Here is a 20,785-nt window from a genome sequence, read left to right on the forward strand (position 1 = left end):
GCCAGGAAATCAGGCACGGTCGAGGGCCTCATGGTGGCATGGGCACAAAAGGTTCTCGGGACATCTGGCACCCAGGTCCGACCATAGGGTCCTACCCATCTCTCCATCCTTTGGTTAGCATCTTCATTCAACAAAACGTTTTTAGTTCGTGCCCAGTAGTTTAGAGGCTAGGTCTCTTGAGAGGCGGAGCTACCGAACTGACACTGAAAGGAGGGACCCCTTAAGGGGGGATCTAAGTCACGAGAAACAGCCAGTAACCGACTCCGTCTGCCCCTCTGCCCTCTTTCCCGTGTCATAGGCACAAAACGTGCGCTCCTTGTTTTGGGACTGGCTTTTCCGTCCTAGGAAAGCTTCCTCATTTAGTTGCATGACTGAATGGTATTTGTCACCTGATCCGGCTGTTCCACCAGCTCTCACCGGGCCACCCCCTAGCCTTCTTGCCCGGCTCTTTTTCCCTGTTCTTAAGAATTTATCACCTCATACACTGCGTTGTTTGCGGACCTGTTGTTTGTTGCGAGAGACTCCCTTCCAAACTCCCAGCAAGGGAACAGAATTTTTGTCTATATATTAAATGTGAAGAACGTAAGTAACTGTTAAATGGATAAGTGATACATGCTTAGAAGGCGATAACGGACGTGGAGTGTGGACAAGAGGCCAGGTCTAGTTCAGAAAGGTAGCTAGAAAGGCCTCTCCTACGAAAGGTACCTGTGCGGTGAGAGGGCGCCGGGCACCAGCAAAGCTGGGGAAAAGACGTCCTACCCCGAGGGAAAGGCAGTGCAAACGCCCCGAGGCGAGTCAAGTTCAGAGGGTGTGATGGAGAGGAAAGTGCACTCAGCGCGCAGGAAGGCAGGTGTGGGAGGAGGCGGAAGAGGCCGGCAGGAACGCCCGCCAGCGAGGGGCCCTGCAGGCCTTGGGACCAGCCAACCCGCTTAGCGTCCTAGGACCCGCCAAGGAGCACTGCGCTGGAGTCAGCGCGACCCCCAACTCAGCCACGGAGCCCCGTGCAAGCTCGCTGTCATTTCAAAGATCCATTGAGCGCCAAGCCCTTGCCATTCCTAGGCATGCAATCCCGGAGAGCCAGGCACACAGTAGGTGTTCAATAAATGCTTAAGGTATGAATGGCGGCGTGCGTGAGCCGGGGTCTCGGAGGTGTGCGGGAGTTCGGCAGGTGGCCCGCGGGGGCGCGTGGCAGTGTCTCCCGAGCCTGCCCCGGGCCCGCCCCTGTCCCGGGTCCCCCGCCCCGCGCGCGGGCCCGTCGCGGCCACAGCCGGGCCGGCGGGAGCCGCCCGCGGGCTGCACTGGGCATGCTCAGACGGCGGCCAGGTCGCGGCGCGAGCGAGCTTCCGCGCCGCCCGCCCGCGCGACCTACCTGGGCGCCCGGCGCCCCCGGATGCTGCAGGTATGGGCGGCTGAGACCTCCGCGGGGCGGGCTGGGGCGCAGGCTGAGGCGATCGGGGACACTCGGGGCGCCACCCCACCCCCACCCCGCCCGGGGCGCGGCGGACACGCGGGAGGACTAGCGGGAGGGCTGGCAGCCCCGGGTCCCCGCGCCACGTCGGGCATCCGGGGGGGGGGGGGGCCGCAGGCCCGGATCACCTGGCGGGGCTGGGGCGGGGCGCGGGCGGGGGCGGCGCAGGACTGGGCGTTCAGGACTCGGCGGCGCGGGCGTGGGCGTGCGCTCCAGACTAGCTGAGCGCTGGGCCCCGCGCCGCTCTATCCGGAGCCCAGCCGAGGGGGCGCACGGCCGCGGTGGTCTAGTCCTCCGCGGCCCCCGAGGCTCGAGCCCCCCCCCCCCAGGGGTGGGCAGATTCCCTTCCCGAAAGATGGCATTTCCTGGGCCTGGCACGAACTCCAGCGCCAAACCAATCCGCCCCGTTCCGCGGGCGACCGGGTGGCTTCTCTGTTAACTTGCGGTGGCACTGCTGCGTCGTGCGGAGAGAGAACGCTCCCCGGAAGCCCTCGCCCCCGGTTGCTGCCACCCAAACTTATTACGGAACTTGCGGGTTGCCTTTAAAAAATTCATGAGAAGTTAAGACAACTTGGCACCTGGGTGTCCGTGAAGGTGCAGGGAGCTTCTGGTTGGGAAATGAGAGACCTAGCTAGGTTCAAGTTAGGCTCTTCCCCTTGGCCAGCTGGTGACCTTGGACGAGTCGTTTAACCCCTCTGATCCTCCATTTCCTCCCTTGCATGCAGGCAGTAATAATGCCCACCTCGCCTGGTTGGTGGTGGATTAAGTAGGATAAATGATGTGGAGGTGTTTGGCTCCGTGCCCAGCAGAAAGCAAGCGAGCAGTTGGCGTGATGTGATTTTAATTCAGTTAGAGACCCTCGTGGCTCCCATTTCGTCAGGAAATTAGAATTAGGCAAGCATTTTCGGAGCCTGTGTTTGTGCCCAGGAGAATGTCTGCCGAGGCTTTGGAAAAGCAACCCAACGGAGCAGTGGTGAGCAGAGAGCCTCTTATTTAAAGGCAGTCTGGAGTTCAGAAACTCCAGAAGTTGACACTTGGGTCCCACTTACAGAAAGAACTATTTTTGCGAGGTGATCCGTCGTGCAAACGTGGAAGCCGATGAATTGGAAAGCCTGGTTGGGAAGCTGCCTACGCTGCAAAGCTCCCAGGCCTAACCTTAAGAACTTGGATCAGGGTCAGTCAGCTTTGCGCCTTCTTTGCGGTGGGTGCCCCTTGTGCATCATGGGGTGCAGAGCAGCCTCCCTGGTCTTTGCTCAGTTGGTTCTAGCAGCAGCCCCCTTCCTGTGCTAACCAGGAATGCTTCCATGCATTGTCTGGGTTGAAGTGACTCCCCCCCCCCCCCCCCCCAGTAGACTCATTCGTGATAACCTCTGCTTTCTGTCTAGTCTGGGTTATCTGAGAATTTCATCTGGGGCCTTTTATGATAATATAGAACCTTTGCAGTTAGAGTCGTCTGGTGTCTATGGATCATCTCATTTCGGTTTTACAGTTCTCCTGTGGAGGTTGGTGTCACTCCCGTTTTAGACAGGAGGAAATTGAGGATCTGGGCGGGCACCTGTACTGTCCTGAGCATGACTGGGATGGAGGAACCCAAGGCTTCTTGGTTCTAGGGGCAGGGCTTTTTCTTCCGGAGAAGACTGCCTTGTGTGGTGTGGGAAGACCTCACATAAGATGTCTCTCCTGATGATTAAATCAAGATCTAGACTGTATTGAAAACTGGGAGCTTGCTGAGATTGACTAGTTGAAAATTAACAACGGTAAGCTATTATCTGACAGGGAATAGGCCATTCTAGTTAAATATTCTAGTATATGAGCACTCCCATAAATCCCCACATACAGTTAATGGAATACCGATCTGTCGAGAATTAGAATAGAATAAGACTTGCCTAATACTCTGTATTGATCTGAGTTGTCTCTGGTGATGTATCTTCTCCGAAGACTAGTGTATGCAAATGAGACAAGAATGGCGGACTGGAGGTCAGGTTACTGAGGGCATTGGGAAGAGCTGAGGCGTGCCTTTGAGCAGATGTTTCTGTTTGGCCACAGCGGGGCTGTGGGTAGGGAAGCATGGTGAATAGGCCAGGGGACCCCCCCCCAGCCTGGAATCCAGATTGCACTTCCCTCCAGCTCAGGCCAGATCCTAGTGTGGTTCTGGGCTCCCAGCTTACCTAGGAGCCAAATCTAAGATCCCACCTTGAAGCCCTCATTTTATCTGATCTCATAGCAAAGGTATGATAGCTTTTAATATGCTTGCTGAGGTCTCAACTCCCTGCCAGTGAGACAGGGTTGTAGGCTAATCACATCCCAGGAAGAAGTTCGAGTTCTAGGTTGGTATTCGGTCTCAGGCCTAGGATGGTAACTGCTCTCAGTTTTTGTTGGCTGTGACTTGAAAGTTTAATTACAGTGTTGTGCCCCACTCTCCAACACACGCGCGCGCGCACACACACACACACACACACACACACACACACACACGTGAGCTAGCAAAGATTGAGACCAGAAGCAAGAGGCCTTCCGCGCTACATTGAGATCCGTGAACGCAAGAGGCACTCTTTTCTAGAATGTGTATAACCTACTGGGGGGGACCGGAAGACATGAACACCCTCTTTCCTTCCAGTTCCAAGGGACTGGCATGTTGGGAAGGGACTGGTGATTTGCGGTCCCCTCTCTCAACCATAATCGCAGGGCTTACCTTCCTGCAACAGCGGGTCCGTTCCTGGAAAGCAAAGGCTGGCCGGCCCTCTTTCTCTCCGCAGGCTCCGGCAGGGCTGGAATGCTGATGGTATTCTGCATACCCTAGCCTGGCTGAGCTGGTGGGTGTGGGGACCCAGCCTCTTCTGCCTTTCCCCTATACTGCAGCCGAGAAAGGACTGGATCATGTGCATACTGCTCATGTCTGGATCCAGTGACTTCAGCCCTGCGTTTACAGAGGTCTCCTGTCTTTCGGCTGAGGAGACCCAGTGAAGCTCTTCATAGGCCCCTGGCTGAAATCGGATCTGGCCATGACTTCTGGGACCCAGAAGTCTTGCATCTCTAGAGTTTCTGCTAGAGTCAGCGCCTGCAGTCACCTCTACCTCCAAGTTATCTGTTACCCCAAGGCCCTCGTAAGTGCAGGTCCAATAGCAAATGCTATTGTTATTGTTGTTGTCCTTAAGTCTATACTGCGTGTCAGGCCCTAATGCCGAGTGGGGTTGTGTGTCTCCACCGGCCCACCTATCTCATAAGGGACACTAGGGGTGGCAGCCACACGTCCATCCTGTGTTAGTTTTTCTCATTGCTGGGACCTGACAAACGCAGCTTAAGTAGGGATGGTTCATTTGGGCTCCCACAGCATAGTTCGTGATGGCAGGGAAGTCAGGACTGCAAGAGATTCAACTCTCTGGTCACCCTGGACCCACCACAGTCAGAAAGCAGAGAGAGATGGCCAACCCCCTGTGTTTTGCCCACTTCCTCCTTTTTATGTAGTCTGGGACCCTGGGTCATGGGATGGTGCCAGCTACAATGTGAGTGGTCTTCCCACTTTAATTAAACTGATGTAGACAGTGCCTGGCAGTCAGGCTGGCCCCCTGTGTGATTTGAGATCCTGTCAAGTTGAAGGTCATTATTAAGTGCCAGGGATGGTTGCCAGGAAATACACAGGGATGGGTGTGTCTTATTACTTGCGTTACGCCTCCAAGGTAGTTGGCGTTCAGAGTAATTGGGGTGCTCCCTGGTTGCTGAGTAAGGCAGGCCTGGCCATGTGTAAGGCTAAGTGCTGATTTTTCTTCCCTCTGCATTGGAGTACTTTGTACCAAGATGCCTCTGGGGGTCTCTTACTCCAAATTAATATGGCCACGAGGCGCTGCTTGAGTGCCTAGGCCTCACCGCTCTCTAGCCATGCTGCCGCCCCAGGAAGGCTGCAAGGAAGGGAGGTGAGGGCTGAGCCCATCTACCCTCCATGTGTCTGTCCCTCAGTGGCTGATGCTCCCAGTGATGGAGCCATCTTTGGCTGTAGCCAACAGAAGTGCCTGCTGGGCAGCTACCAATCCGGAGATCACAGGGAGTCCTGATGGCCATGGGATGTTCTCCCTGACACTGGGTCAGCAGAGCTCTGCTGACAACACTTTCTGAACCAAAGACTGGGCTCTCTCCTGTGAAAAAGAATGTTGGAGCAGGCGCTCTGAAGGAGGAGGCCCAGGAGGTGTTTGGATATTGAGAGAGTGGAATTTTTGAGGCAATGTGATGGTTTATGTGGAAAGTTAGGACACAGCTTTAGAACTGGGATAGTTCTGGAAACTGCAAGCCCCTAATAAACTGTCAGTATACACGTGCTTTTTTTTTTTTTTTTTTGTTTTTTTTGTTTTTTGTTTTTTTTTTCGAGACAGGTTTTCTCTGTGTAGCTTTGGTTCCTGTCCTGGATCTCGCTCTGTAGACCAGGCTGGCCTCGAGTTCATAGAGATCCGCCTGCCTCTGCCTCCCGAGTGCTGGAATTAAGGGTGTGCGACACCACCGCCCAGCTGTATACACGTGCTTTAACCAACGTGTAAGTGATGGGTTTTCAGTGCTACATCTCTGGTTCTGAAGCACGGGGTCCCTCTCTGCCTCTAAGACTTAGTAACTCCCATTTCACAGATGCATTGAACAAACAAGGCTGAGAGATGACAGTGACTTCCCAGAAGCCCCCACAGCCATATGGTGGGGACTTGAATCGGCATCTGTCCCCTAGAGTGAATATTCACCTGTAAAGCAAAAATCATCACAGAACTTAACTTCTCTTAAACAGGCTTTCTTAAATGAGCTAAGGAGCCACTGAAACCTGAGACAGTGAAAGTGGTTCCCCCTCCCGCCCCGCTTTGGTATTGGCCTCTTGGAGTCACTCAAGTCGCTCAGTTGCTGGGTGCTGTGTGGAGGCCCACTCCCAAGTCAGGCCAAGGGTTCCCTTCCTCAGGTCCTGGAGGGCTTTGCTGGCTGCGTGCTGTGTTTATGAGCTGAGATGGGCGTGGGCGTGGGGTGGAGCCCTGGCTTCTGTACCCTCCTCCTTTAGATGAGTCAGCTTTGAGGGCCAGACCAGCGAGCAGCAGCTCCCTGGCAACCATCCCCTGCCCACTCTGGGCACACGGCTTGACCCCTCTTATCCCCGGCATCCCCTCCCTGTGTCTGGTTGGCAAATGAATGATGCATGTGGTTGTAGAACATTGCAGTGTCTGGGGGCAGGAGAAACAGGCAGATGGTGCTTCTTCAAGAAGCAGCTGTCGCCGCCACCACCACGGTGGCCTCCGCATGTCCTGTCACCAGTCCAGTCTTTTCCCTGTAGCCAAAGGTCCCATTGCTCCCCGAGTAAGGACAGATCCAGTCTCAGTTCTTCCCTCGGGCCCCCATGCACCTACTCTGGTCTTGAGCTTGCAGCTCTGCCTCACACAGTCCTGCAGCCTGGGACTAACGGGCCTGGCCAATGGCTTCCTCCCACCCGGGTCAGCTCGGCCCTGGGCTTTAGCTTGGAACGTTCAGTCCACCACAGCCTTGCCTCGACAGGCCTTTTCACACTGGTGATTCTGTGGTTATTTAGTGTGGTTTGTTTTAGTACCTGTGTCCCCATGTGGGCTGGGAGCCCTGCTGCCAAGTCAGGCTAGATCTCAGTCCCTCCCTCTTTCTCGCTCTCCCTCCCTCCCCTCCCCTCCCCTCCCCCTCCCTCCCTCCCTCCCTCCCTCTCTCTTTTCTCTGAGCTTTGGTTTTAACTTTATTCTGACCTAAGGAAAAGTTTCAAGAACACCACAAAGAACTCCCGTGTCCTCTCGCCCACATCCCCCAGCCCCCATTACCACTTTATCCCATTTATCATAGCCTCCTGTGTACATTCTTTTTTCCTCAAACCATTTGAGGACCACTGATAGGCTCTTCCCCCTAATATATGTATTTCCTGAAAGCAGTCACATCCTTTGACATAACCACAGTACACGTTTTATTTCACTTTTTAGTTAGCATACAAAAATCACAGGTTCTTAACCTTTCCTTACACTTGCATTTTGCTCGTATTAGCTCCTACCACCCTCCCTTCGCCTCCTGCCTTCTGCTGCTGGTGCCTTTTCCTCCCCACACATAGTCCCTCTTCTGCTTTCATATTTTCACATGTGTGTGCACACATGTTCATGCTCGTGCGTGTGTGTAGAGAAAGATTTATATATGAGAAAAAGGATATTTCATAGTATACATTTTCCTTTTTTGATTCTGAGATGGGGTCTTATGGAGGCCCAGGTAACCTCAATCTTTTTTTGTTTTTGTTTGTTCGTTCGTTTGTTAAGACAGGTTTTCTCTGTGTGGTTCTGGATGTACTGGAACTACCTCTATAGACCAGACTGGCCTCGAAGTCACAGAGATCCACCTGCCTCTGCCTCCCTCCTGCTGGGATTAAAGGCGTGCGCACTGCCCTGCCAACCTCAATCTTTATATGCAGTTGAGGATTTCAGGTGGGAGCCAGCACATGCAATATTTGTACTGGTAGAACCCAGAGCTTTATGCTTGCTAGACAAGCGTACTACCATACCAGCCTCATCCCCATCCCTTTCCTCCACCCCTATAACTTTTAGACTCACAAAATTAATAGTTACAGTACTGCTGCCTAGTCTGTAAAGCTTATTTTTTGTCCCTTGCCTCACTTATGTCCTTTGTGGAGCAGAGTGTGGCATGCTCAGTGTGGAATGCTCGTTATCATGTCTCTGTGAGAGCCATTTCAAGTAGACCAGTTCGCCAGCTTGCCTGTGACCTTGGCATTTTTGCTGTGCCCAGGTCAGTCACTTTGTCACAGGTCCTTCAACTTGGGCCTTTCCATTTTGACTCACTGTTGCATGCCTAAAGTCAGGCACAGGGCATGGACAGTCCAGGGTTCTCAGTAAACACTTGATGAGTTTGGAGGGGAGTTACACAGTGGTGGAAAGCGAAGCAAGTGTCCTGGCTTTCTGCATCCCCAGCCCTTGCCTTGCTGAAGAATGTTATTTGCTGTAATCGTATAAATAAGTTTCAATACTTCTCTTTTTATTATATCTTTACACCCCAAAAGGGTGGGATAGTTGATAGAAATTCCCAACACGCCCCCACGGTCGGGCATGGTCGCGCATGCCCAGTGGGACACTTAGTCATTTCTGCCTAGTCATTTGCAGGTCAATCGTCCTGCGTGACCCAGGACCCCGTGGCCACATGGCTGTGTAAAGCGTGCCTGAAGCGCACAGCGCAACCATGTGATCTATGCAAATGCGTGGAATAGCCACGTGGGCCTGTGTGCGCAGGCGCAGCTCAGCCTTTATAAGCCGGCGCCATGATTCCCCGGTCCCCTTCACACATGTGTCTTTCCACAGGCCTGTGCACATCTGTCCCTCTCCAAATCTTAAAAAAACTCTTGTTAGTGGATTCTGTCGTGTTTCGTGACTTTTCCTCCCAGGGTAAGAGCGCCGATAAAAACCAACAATAGCGAGCCTACTGTTGGCGCAAGCATCCTCAGTAATGGGTTGGCAGGTATATTGGAGAGGCCAGAGGTATACTTGATGAGAAAGGAGATCACTCTGGAGGTTCCTCTACCTCAAAAATAGCATCCTCCAAGTGCACCTTTGACTTCTCTGAATTTGGGGCTCAAGCATATCATCCAAACAAGAACCTCTTGAGAGTGAAAGGGCGTGTTGTAAATAACTACACCTGATTGGCAGGCCTCAGCTGGGCCTACTCTAGGTACATAAGTGTATGTGTTCAAATTTAACCAATTGTGACTTTGAGGTTGAGATCAGACCAGCCTAGCAAACCTCCCGGCATAGAAGTCATCCATCTGGATGAAGACAAAAACCCATCGATGTTCTTGGCATTGCCTCGGGGCTCTGTGTGTTCCCTGCTTTGGTTCTACACCTCTGTGGTCACTCTGTTCCTGGATGTGCCCTTCCCAAGCTCTTCCTGTCACGGCCTCTTTATAGCCCCCACTTTACTTTGCTCTTTTCTTGCCTGGAGCCTCACTGCAAACTCAGACTGGATGGAGGAGCAGGGCAGGTTTATGGTACAAGGCCTCAAGGCGAAGTGTGCCAGTCCTGCTGCCCCCCCTCCCCCCGCCCGTACTGAGCAAATTCCAGTAGAATTCAAAGGGCAGATGTGTGCGCAAGGCCTCCCGTCTCCCTCGAGGAGGGTTTCTTTCTCCAACCGCGCACAGTTCTCATCGCCTTCAGCTTCAGTTCTGTGACCAGATCCATTGGCAGAGGCATGCAAGCAGGTGGTACTGGGGACCTAGTCACCAGCGACTGGGTATTCGATGCCCAGTCGGTCCAGACAGGTTTGAATGTAGAACAACCAGGCAGGAAGCCAGCCTAGAAAGTCCTAGTAGCAGTGTGGTCCAGGGCCGTGTATCAGGAAGTCTGGGTTCCCAGTGTTACATGCACACAGGGCAGGGGCAGGCTCTGGAGCCCATGCAGTCAGGTCCTTTGTGTATTTGCACCCCCTAAGAGAACACTACCCAGAATTCCTGGGTTCAAAAGGACTGTCGGATGGAAATGGGAAGTTCCACAGCTATTTTCTGGAAAGCTGGCTAGGTGGTCTTCAAGAATCATTTAGGGAAGCACGATTTGATCTCAAAATGAAAAAGTACAAATAGAAGGCTAGGCCTGTGACACAGTGGCAGAATGATTGCCGGGCGTGTGCAAGGCCCTGGGTTCAACACCTTAGGACTACAGAAAACCAAAACAAAACTTCTATATATATTTTTTTTTAAAAATGTCCTTTTCCCAAGCTCAGAGAGGCAAAAACATTTAGCTTTGAGTCTACTTTTACAGGACAAAATGTCACAGTGTCAAAACTTAAGGGGACCTTAAGGCTACCTTACCTTGCTCCCTTCTCTTATAGATGGAGGTCCTAATGGGATTTGGCTTTCTCAAGGGCATTCAGACACATAGCAGAGGCTGGAACCCACATCTCAGAGTTCCCAGCCCCCAGGTCTTGGGTGTGTTCTTAGGTCTGCTCCAACGGAGCATATCAGACAGGCTGTATAGTTTTATTATTTGTTAATAGCCTTTGGCATTTCTCTTACCACACAAATAAGTTTGCTGTTGCCTTTGGAGCAGTTAGACATTTCTTGTTCTTTTATATAGAAGCTGTTAGGCTGGTGGGATTTTTTTTTTTCCCTTTTTCACATATATTTGTAAAGGTTGTATAAACTTTCCATTGACTCTCTGTAGTCTGTGGTTGTGTTTCTCAAATTCCGAACATCGGAATCCCCTGGAGGACTTGTGAGACTCAGGCTGCCGGAACACATTCTCTAAGCTCTGTTGCTCTGACTCAGATCCTCGGTGGGCCAGAGCATTTTCATTGCTGCTGGCTTTGTGGACGCCACTGATCGTCCTTTGAGGAGCTGTGCTAGAGGAGGAGATGGGTGAAGATGATGGCTGTGACCGTGCAGGCAGCTGGCTCTCCCGGGTGGTCCTTCTTTGCTCAGATTGGTTCACCCCCCAGCCTGGACCTCTACATTCTCCCCAAGACTCTCCCAATTCTCCAGGTCACCCCAGCACCTCTGCCTCTTGCCCTGGAAGGCTGGAGGCGTTGGAAGGAACATCCTCACCTTCCCTGCTTGTCTTCATCTTCTGGCTCCGCTCCCCTTGCTTTCTGTCTGTCCTTCAGTCTGAGAAGAATAAATGTGTCTGCTGTGGACTTCCACCTTTTTTAACCGATCACCACCTGAAGGAGAAAAGGCCCCTACCCGCTTCCTGCCAGGTCTCTGCCCAGCTTCTCTCTTTACCACCAAGCATGTTGGAGGGACAGTCAGCAGAAACTGGGAAAGAGTGGTTCTCTTTCCACATTCCACAGACTTGCCATTCACTTCCAAATAAGATTGGTTTCTTTGTTTATTTGTCCCTATAATGAAGGAAAGGCCTCATAAAAAAAAAAAGGTGGTTAAAAAAGCCAGCACAGGTTAGAATTTTCCATTTGGCCATTTTCAAGTGTCCAGGTTAGGGGCGTTAAATGGTTAAATGCATTCACACTGTTGTAGAGTGATCACCGCCATCTGCAGAACTCCACATTTCACCCTTGGGAGTAGACACCCATTAAATGACAGCTTCCTGTGTACCTCTCTCTGAAGCTCCCACGACTGCCTCCCTCGTGTTTCTGTCTACCAATTTGAGTGCTCTGAAATACTTCAGCCCTGTTCCTTTACTGTCTGACTGATGTCACTTAGCATATGTGAAATCAAGCCAGGCATGGTGACACACACCTTTCATCCCAGCACTGGGGCTGCAGAGGCAGGCGGATCTCTGTGAGTTTGAAGTCTGCCTGGTTTCCAGAGCCTGTTCCAGGCCAGCCAGGGCTGCAGAGTGAGGTCTCAAAAACAAAACAAGAAAGTGAAATCAAGCTTCCTCCATTGTTGTAGCATATGTCGTATCTCCTTGAAAATACTGAATACCGTTCTGTTGTGTGTTTTGTTTATTGCTTATCCACGGACGGACAAGTGGGTCGATTCTGCCTTTTGGCTGTGGCAATACTTCTGGAAGCACGGGAGTGCAGGCAACACCATTCTGATTAACTTGCCTTCTCAGGTGCATAGTGAGGCATTTATATAGCAGCCACACCCTGCCGTTGAACCGATGTTGCCGGGACGGCCATGTTCTGTTCTCTTGTTAAAACCAGGGCCTACTTCTCATGTGTGAGCCCGTTTCTCATGTGTGAAGGCCATGTGGAAGGCACTCTCTATGGTAGGGCCTCTGCAATGCTGTTCTCTTCTACCCCAGCCTGCTTGGCTTCCCCCCTGACGTGGGTTCCTCTGTCCCCTTTTCTCCCTGTCCTGGAGGCCTTCCTCTGTCAGCAACCTAGTCCTGTGGTGCTCTCGGGTGTGAGCCTTTGGCTTGGTCAGCACTGGGCATTTCTGGTCTTGGATATGTCACTGCTGAGCATCTCCCTGTGTGGGTCCCCAAGTCCTTCTCCAGCATGTCCAAAGCAGCTCGCAACCTTCTTTCTTCAAAAATGTCCTGTTGCCCAGTGTGGTGACAGACACCTTTAATTCCAGCGTTCCAGAGACAGAGGCAGGTGGATCGATGCTAGCTAGTTCAAAGCCAGCCTGGTCTATATAGTGAGTTCCAGGCCAGGAAGGGCTACATAGTGAAAGCATGTCTAAAAAAAAAAAAAAAAGTCTGCCAGCGTCTAAGGACTTTGAAGTCACCTGTCTCTGGTCCTGACACCTGTCCTGGACAGATCTTTCTCCACCCCTTTCTTAAACCAGCTTTCCCCCAACTCTTCCCCTTTTTTCTCCCTTTGCCGACAGACAGTCCCCTATGCACCCTCAGACCCCTCCTTACTATTGCCCCCCAGAAAATGTTCCCCCCAAAAATCATATGGGCCAGTCTCCTCCTCTACAGACTTTGAGTGAGCTGGTGACATCTGTCCTTGCCTTCTGTAGCCTTTCCCCAGCACCTCAAACCGTGACTCCAAGCCAGGCTTCCCCAGCTTCCATGTTTTAATGGAGATGCCCATTCCCTTGGGCTTAGTTGAGTTCTATATTCTTTGTTTCCAGAAAGTTCCCAGAAGATGCTGAGATGTGGCCTACCACAGTTGGCACAGGTGGACTCTAGGACTCGCCTGTTTCATAAGGTGCTGCAGACCTATTTTCAGGCTAAGAGTTTGCTAGAATTCTTTGTGTGTGTGTGTGTGTGTGTGTGTGTGTGTGTGTGTGTGTGTGTGTGTGTGTACACATGTATGTTTGTGTAGGGCTTTGTGCATGTGTGCTTGAATATGCATTTATAAGCATGCATGTAGAGGCCTGAAGTTGATGTCAAGTGTCTTCCTCAATCACTGACCACTTCATTTATTGAAATACGATCTCACTGAACCCTGAGGTTACCACTTAGGGCTAGTCTGGTGTGGTGGTTTGAATGAGAATGGATCCCATAGGCTCATATATTTGAATGCATGGTCCCCAGTTGGTGGGACTGTTTGGGAAGGATTAAGAGGTGTGGCCTTGTTAGAGAGGTGTGTCATTAGGGAAGGTTTTGAGGCCTCCAAAGACTCCTATGATTTCCAGTGCGCTCTCTCTCTCTCTCTCTCTCTCTCTCTACCTGTGGCTGTGGATCAAGATGTGAACTCTTAGCTGTTACTTTGTTCCCACATCATGGACTCCAGCCCTCTGAAATCATAAGCCAAATTAAATGCTTTCTTTTATAAGTGGCCTTGGCATGGTATTTTATCACAGCAATAGAAGCCAGATGGTGCTGAGAGTCCCTGTCTGTGCTTCCCAAGTGCTGGGGTTACAAGTGGCCGCTATGCCTGTAAATGTTTTGATGGGTGTAGGGATCCAAACTCCAGTCCTCACACTCATAGGACAAAGGCATTAACCTCTGAGCCATCTCCCCACACTCTGCAAGGATCCTTAAGTTTTGTGTTGTAATTCTAACCTTTCCATCTTACATAAAGTTGATCTTACATGGCTGCAGTCAGGAAGGCAGATTCCTAACCTCAAAGACGTTATTTTCTTAGCCATAGGCCTCAGGCATGGAAGGTCTGTGGGTTGAGGAGCCTCTTTGAAAGGGGCACCCTCTTACTCAGCTCTGCCCCCAGGACCCGGCATGTCAGGGAGATGGGCTTCTAAGGCTATTGGTGGGAGGAGTGAGCAGGAGTGCCCCAGGGCCTCCTGGGAAGAGGTGAATGTAGGAACAAGATTCCAGGTGGGAAGACTGCTTGGCAGGGGTTCTGTTCTGGGGAAGATGCTGCAATCATGCAAGAGAGAGAGAGAGAGAGGACTAACACTGGGTCTTTTGAGCTTCATTCTAATTGAGAAGCCAGCTGCAGGCCGTTTCTGGAGTGGGGGTTCCGGAGGGCTGTGGATTGTGGGAGGTTGAGCAGGCAGCAGACGGGGCTCTGTACCCCTGGGAGCTGGGGCGTGGGGGCGGGGAGTGTTAAGTTCCAAGTAGGGACATTAGAGTTGTTGGTTGAGGAAATGAGGTGGATGACAGAGAGAGGGGCTCCCCAAACTTCATTACCTTCCTGACCCCCTCCCTCTTGTCCTTGAAGCGTTTTGGCGTCCGGCCTCCTCCGCTTGCTGAACAACCCTCTCCTCTTCTAAGTCCCAGCCAGGCGATTGTCCCCACCGAAATTCACGTGTCTTTTCTCAGTGCCAAGCTGTCGCTCAGCAGAGTAGGCCGTGCTCAGTTGGGATGCACAGTGTGTGTGAGCATCAGTGTTGTGTGAGCATCAGTTGTGAGCCTGAGCAGGCAGACTCTGCCCGCACCCTCTATGACCCCAGCTGACCCCTAATCGCTGTTTACTGTTCGGCACTTGAGGCATGACAGTGATACCCCGACTTCACGAGGTCACATGAGGGTCCCTGACGGCACAGTGGTACACGCTGATTACTCTGACATTGCCGCTTGTCAGTGTCTGCTGGTTGTGTGGTATTTGTCTCTGGTTTGAGCCAGCAGCCTTAAGGATGGAGAAGGCTGTCATTTGTGCTTGCTGCCTGAACTGTGGAGGTTAGCCTTAGCTCCTTGCATGGATAGTGACAGCTATCAAAGATGGCAGCTAGCCCCAGAGAGGAGGAAGCTGAAGATCCAGGGAGCTAGCATCGAGGTCATAGCAGAGCCTCCTCAGCTTTGCTGAGAATACGACGGCATACGTGGATTTGCCAGGCCTGGAGTGGGACTCAGAAGTCTTCATTTCTATTAGGCGCCTTCTGATTCTAAACTGTTGGTTAGAGATCACCCTTAGTGTGGTTTGGAACTTGCTTTATGGAAGTGGGAACTGTAGAGCATACAGTATAAACACACTAGTATACTATGGATTTTCCTGACTGTCCATACCTAGGTTACTAACCTATAAATTAAGCACAGTAAGAGATTAAGAACTAAAAATAAAATAGAAACTGTAACAGCGCACATTGTAATAAAAAGATATTTAGCTAGGTATGGTGGCACACGCCTTTAATTCCCGGACTTGGGAGGCAGAGGCAGGTGGATCTCTATGAATTCAAGGCCAGCCTGGGCTATGTAGTGAGACACTGTCTCAAAATAAATATGTAAGTTAAAAAATATGTAAGGGTTAGGGAGTGGGTAGTTCATTTGGTAGAGTGAGCTAGCATGTCCAAAGCCCTGGATTGCATCACCAAGAATCTAGCATAAACCAAGGATGGTGGCACACGCCTCTAATCCCAATGCTCCGGAGGGGGAGGCAGAGAAACCAGAAGTTCAAGGTCACCATCACTACATAGGCAGTTGGAGGCTAGCCTGGGCTACATGGGACCCTGTCTAAAAACAACACTGAAGAGTTATATAAAACTTATGAATTGAAAGCTTAAAGTATATAACTTGGTAGCAGCCCTGGGGTGCTGGGTTCCTACGATCACCTACCAAAACATCCTACCAAAAACAACCCTTGTGAATTGTTTACTTCTAGAACTTTCTGTTTTATGTTTTCAGAGCTCCTTAATTCTAAGTACCTCAAACTATAAAAAGCCATATTCATCCCTGCTGAACACTCATCCTTACACTCAGCTCCTTAGTGGGACAGGAGGACTTGGATCTGGGGTCTGGCAGGTTCATTGGAGTGAGATTGTAAGTGATAATGTGTCAGTTCAGTAAGAGCCCCAGAGAGCTTTTGAGATTGCATGGGGTGACTTGATGGTGGTGACATGCATTCCTCAGGGTCGCCTCACAGTTCATTTTCCCTTAGAAGGTGTTGTTTTCGGTCCCACTGATCTGCGGTCATCTCCGGAGGACGCCCCAGAAGCCAGTGGCACTTTCTTTCAGCACTCACCACACCAAAGGTGATTGATTATTCCTGCCTTTGATTAGCAGGGCCTGAGGTAGCCCAGTACTCACTTCCCTAAGCACCTGCCCTGTGGCATCTTTGGCAGAGGAGGGCCTCATTAATGCCTGAGGCATTGTAGAGCAGGACCCAAGCAGAGTTCAGAAGGGGAGATGTGTCTGTCCAGTTCTGAGATCAGCAGGCTACCTGAGAACCCAGAGCTGAGCCGGGGAGAAACTGGGGTATGGAGTCAGCAGGCCCTCCAGTGAAAGCACCAGGGATATAATATACTGGAGGTCTCCAAGGGGCCAGGGCCGGCTGTGAATTCCCTGAGCGGGTGGAGGGTCCACAGAAGGAACGGGGACTTAGGGGGCGAAGCCAGCAGTGTATGTGGGAGCCCAGAGCACATTTCTTCTCTGCTGTTTAGAAGATAGGCCCTAGGCCTAGGATCAGGTCTTTTACGCATGGGCCTTAGGGTGCTGGGCTCAGCGGCTCTCCCCCAGGCTATGGGAGCAGCATTTGGTATCAGCACCACCCAGGGAATGAGGGCAGAGCACTCCGGTTCCTAAGGAGGACTGGAATCTAGGTTCCAGCATTTGCTACAGGCATAGAGCCGGGATGCAGGAGGAGGTCTGGCTTCCGAAGAGCCAGCTCTGGTGAGAGTGTCTGCAGGAGGTCTGGAACCCAGCTGAGCACTGCAGGCCCTGAAGGACTGTGGGGGCGGGACCTCGGGCCAGAGCCACCCCTGGAAGAGGAAGCCAGTCAGGCCGGTTGTAAGTGGAAGGAAGGTGGGAGGTGTCAGGCAAGGGTGAGAGGATTAAGGTCTTAATCCCTGGGCACCCATAAAGCCTCAGGTGACAGCATTTCTTTCAAAGTTCTACCTGCTCGATTTTCTTTAAATTCATCATAGCTCCTTATAGAAAATCACACCGTAGGAAATCACACCTGTAGCCCAGGATAGCTCTAAATTCCCTGTGTAGTCAAGGGTGACCTTGAACTCCTGACCCATGTGCCTCTCTAGCTCCTGAGTGCTGGGATTACAGGCAGGCACCCTAGCCACCACCACCACCACCATCATGCCTGGTTCATTTTGTGAAATTTTCATGGCTCCCTGGTAGCTATCTAAGTTTGGGACCACACTTAAGTGGTCCCCAAAAGTTGGCAGCTAGCCTTTTCATTTTTAATTTTCAGTGTGGTAGATGTGGCCGGGAGGAAGAATTTTGCAGCTACAACCTTCCCCACGCCGGAGTGTTTCCTGGGAATCATTTCCTGTAACCACCTTCTGGCTTCATTGCAATGTGTTAAAGCTGACAACCCTTCTCTCACGGTGTGGGCACAAGCCTCGTGTGGGTGAGATGGCCACTTAGTCACTCACACATGCATCTCACAAACATCTATTACGGGTAGAGATTTCATCTCCTGTGGCTAAGTCAATTGCCACCAACATCTTGAGCTTAACTAACAGATGTAGGAATGTTGGATTCCGAGTGATGTTCTGCCCTCCCTGTCGTGGTCACAACTCAGGGGTCCCAGACAGCCTGCAGGTCCAAAAGTAAGTGTGGGTGCCTGTGTGGCCACACCTGTGCATATGGAACTGCCTAGGTAACCTCTCCTGTTTTGTGGACTCATATAGACTTGAGTATGCTATCCTCTCTTCCATCCAGTTACCCATGTGCTAAGGGAGAAAAATAAAGTAGAGTTCTGGGCATAAGGAAAGACATAGAAGACCATATTGATAAGGTGAAATTTGAGCAGACACATGAGGGAAGGGAGAGAGACGGGTGACTGTAAAGAAGGGTGTCACAAGGAGAGGGAACAGCAAGCATGAACCCCCGAGGTCTATAAGCTTAGTGCAGGCTGGGAACAGTCAGGGCAGCTGTGTCTAGGCAGAGTGAGCATGGTGAAGGTGGACAGAAGTGGCCACAGCCAGGTCATGCAAAGCCCTTGGATAACCAAGGGAGATCTGGAAGCTGGGGTTCCCACCCTCAACCCTTGGAAGCAAGTCAGACCTATGGCATGGATTTTTCTTGCAAATCTATGTGGGTGAACACCTGGGCCCAGGCTATGTTTGCTCCTAGGTAAGGTCCTGGGAGTTGAGGCCTGTTTGACTGCCCTTCAGTTCCTCATCCATGTGATGAGGACCCAAGACAGGAAGCTGGTAAGAAGATGCTGAGCTTCCCAAGGCTGGGACAACCCCCCGATCTGTCATTACTTAGGGGTGTTTATTCGATATTGTGTCATTTTAGGCTAGCCAGTGGGTGTGTGTAAACACCATGGTTTGATATTTAGTCTTTAATCTGTTTAGTTGATCAGATTTAACTTCCTTGCCAGGAAGCAGCCGGCTAGCCCTCTGCCTGCTGTGGGTGGTCATGTAGCAGTCAGGAATGTGAGGTGGAGGAAAGGGAAATACATGCTCTGGGATGGTTTTTCTACTCACAGTGGCTTACCCACAGTGGACTATTGATTGCATACTGAGGACTGGGGCCTGGGCTGGTTGCCTGAGCCATGGGGCTGATCTTTACAAGCCCAGATCAGCCTTCATGTGTTAACTCTGCTTCATCCCCTATCTAAAAAAAATTAACTCAAAATACGTTTGATGACCTACGTGTAAAAGCTAAGGCCCCAAACCTCTCAGAGAAAGCCATAGAGATCAGTCTTTATTGCTTTGGATTTAGCAGTGGGTTCTTGGCATATGATACCAAAAGCCCAAACCACAAAGGAAAAACTAGTACATTGAGTTCCATCAAAACCAAAGCTTTAAACCCTGTCTCAAAAAAAAAAAAACAAAACAAAACAAAACAAAACAAAAAAACCCAAAGCTTTGGTGCATCACATGAATGATGGTAGCCAATAGACCAGGAGAAAGTGCTTTAGAACCATAAGTCCATAAAAGTTTAATATTAGGAACTTATTCCTAAAATTAGGGGCAAGAGAGATTGCTCAGTGGTCAAGAGCACATGCTGCTCTTCCAGGGGACCCGAGTTCTGTTCCCAGCACCCACATTATGTGCAGCTCATAACAGCTTAGACTACAGCTCCAGGGGCTTCCATACCCTCTTTGGTTTCTGTGGGCACTGCAATCATAAGCACAAACTTGCACACAGACACACAGACACATATGCTTAAAAATAAATCCTTCAAAAGTGTCCTAAAATTCACCAGCTCTAATCTTGACAAGTTCATTGCAATAAAGGGCAGAGGACTCGAACAGACATTTCTCTTAAAGATGGATGGCCAGTCAGCATGCATGAAAGAGCGCACTCACTGTTGTTAGTCGTTATGGCTGGGAAAGTCCAAGCCATGAAATACTTCTATATACCTAGGAGAATGGTTATAACTAAAAGAAAGGGGAGGGGAGACACCCAGGTGTTAGCAGGGATGTGGGGAGGTAGGAAAGCCATTGCTGGTGAAAATGTGAAGTGAGTTAGCCTCTGTGGGAAAGCTCATTAGGTCTTGTGTCTTGGTTAGGGTTATCACTGATGGGATGAAACGCCATGACCAAAAGCAAGTTGGGGAGGAAAGGGTTTATTTGGCTTACATTTCCCATTGTAGTCCATCATTGAAGGAAGCTGGGACAGGAGCTCAAACAGAGCAGGAACCTGGATGCAGGAGCAGATGCAGAGGCCATGGAGGGAGGCTGCTTACTGGCTTACTCATCGTGGCTTGCTCAGCCTCTTTTATTATAGAATCTAGGACCACCAGCCTAGAGATGGCACCATCCACAGTGGGCTGGGCCCTCCCCCATTAATCACTAATTAAGAAATGCCCTACAGGCTTGCCTACAGCCCAGTCTTATGATGGCATATTCTCAGTTGAGGTTCCCTCTTTTCTGATGACTCTAGTTTGTGTCAAGTTGACATAAAACTAGCCAGCACACCTTGAGAAGGGTAGATATGGAATTCCCATATGACCTGGCAATCTGTCCTTAGGCATCGAACAGAACACAAGCATCCAAACAAATGCATTTGTTGTTGTTGTTGTTGTTTGTGAGACAGGGTTTCTCTGTGTAGCCCTGGCTGTCCTGGAACTCATGTTGTAGACCAGGCTGGCCTTGAACTCAGAGATCCACCTGCCTTTGCCTACCTAGTGCTGGGATTAAAGGCACGCACCACCATGCCCAGTCCCAAATGGATTCTTTCACACTGAAGTTGATCGCATCACTAGGCAAAACGGGCAGAAGGTGAAAACAACCTGAATGAATGAATGCCGGTGGGAAAATGCATTGAGCTAAAGAAACTGAATGTCAGGTAGTCATGAAAAGGAAAAAAAGTTGCGACACATGCTAAAACATAGAGGACATGCTGAAGAGCAGTGAGGCGGACTTAGAAGGAGGTGCTTCATGATTCTACTTCGTCCTGATTAGTTTGTTTTCGTTTTTGTTTTTGTCATCTTGACACAAGCTAATGGAAGAAGCTCCTGGGTTGAGAAAATGCCTCCATCAGATTGGCCTGTTAGCAAGTCAGTGGGGTACTAACTGATGAAAGAGGGCCCAGCCCGCTTTGGGAGGTACCGCCCCAGGGCAGGTGTTCCTGGGATGTGTAAAAGTGGGCTGAGCAAGGCATGAAGAATAAGCCAGTAAGCAGGACATTCCTCC

General features: G+C 50.9%; 1 protein-coding gene across 3 annotated transcripts in view; it reads left to right on the plus strand.

Moving 5' to 3' along the window:
• The first annotated feature begins 865 nt into the window (after positions 1-865).
• Positions 866-20,785, plus strand: part of Ptpn3 (protein tyrosine phosphatase non-receptor type 3) — a 124,452-nt gene continuing 104,532 nt past the window's right edge. Inside the window, exon 1 of one of the 3 annotated variants that reach the window (XM_052716488.1) lies at positions 866-1,112. The gene's annotated coding sequence lies outside the window, so the exon portion shown is untranslated. Of the gene's footprint in view, positions 1,113-1,267; positions 1,400-20,785 lie in introns of those variants that run through there. The other 2 variants (XM_052716487.1, XM_052716486.1) reach the window with 2 other exon arrangements.

Source organism: Peromyscus californicus, unplaced genomic scaffold (genome assembly GCF_007827085.1).
Source record: "Peromyscus californicus insignis strain IS unplaced genomic scaffold, ASM782708v3 Scaffold_5__1_contigs__length_169319896, whole genome shotgun sequence".
NCBI lineage: Eukaryota > Metazoa > Chordata > Mammalia > Rodentia > Cricetidae > Peromyscus > Peromyscus californicus.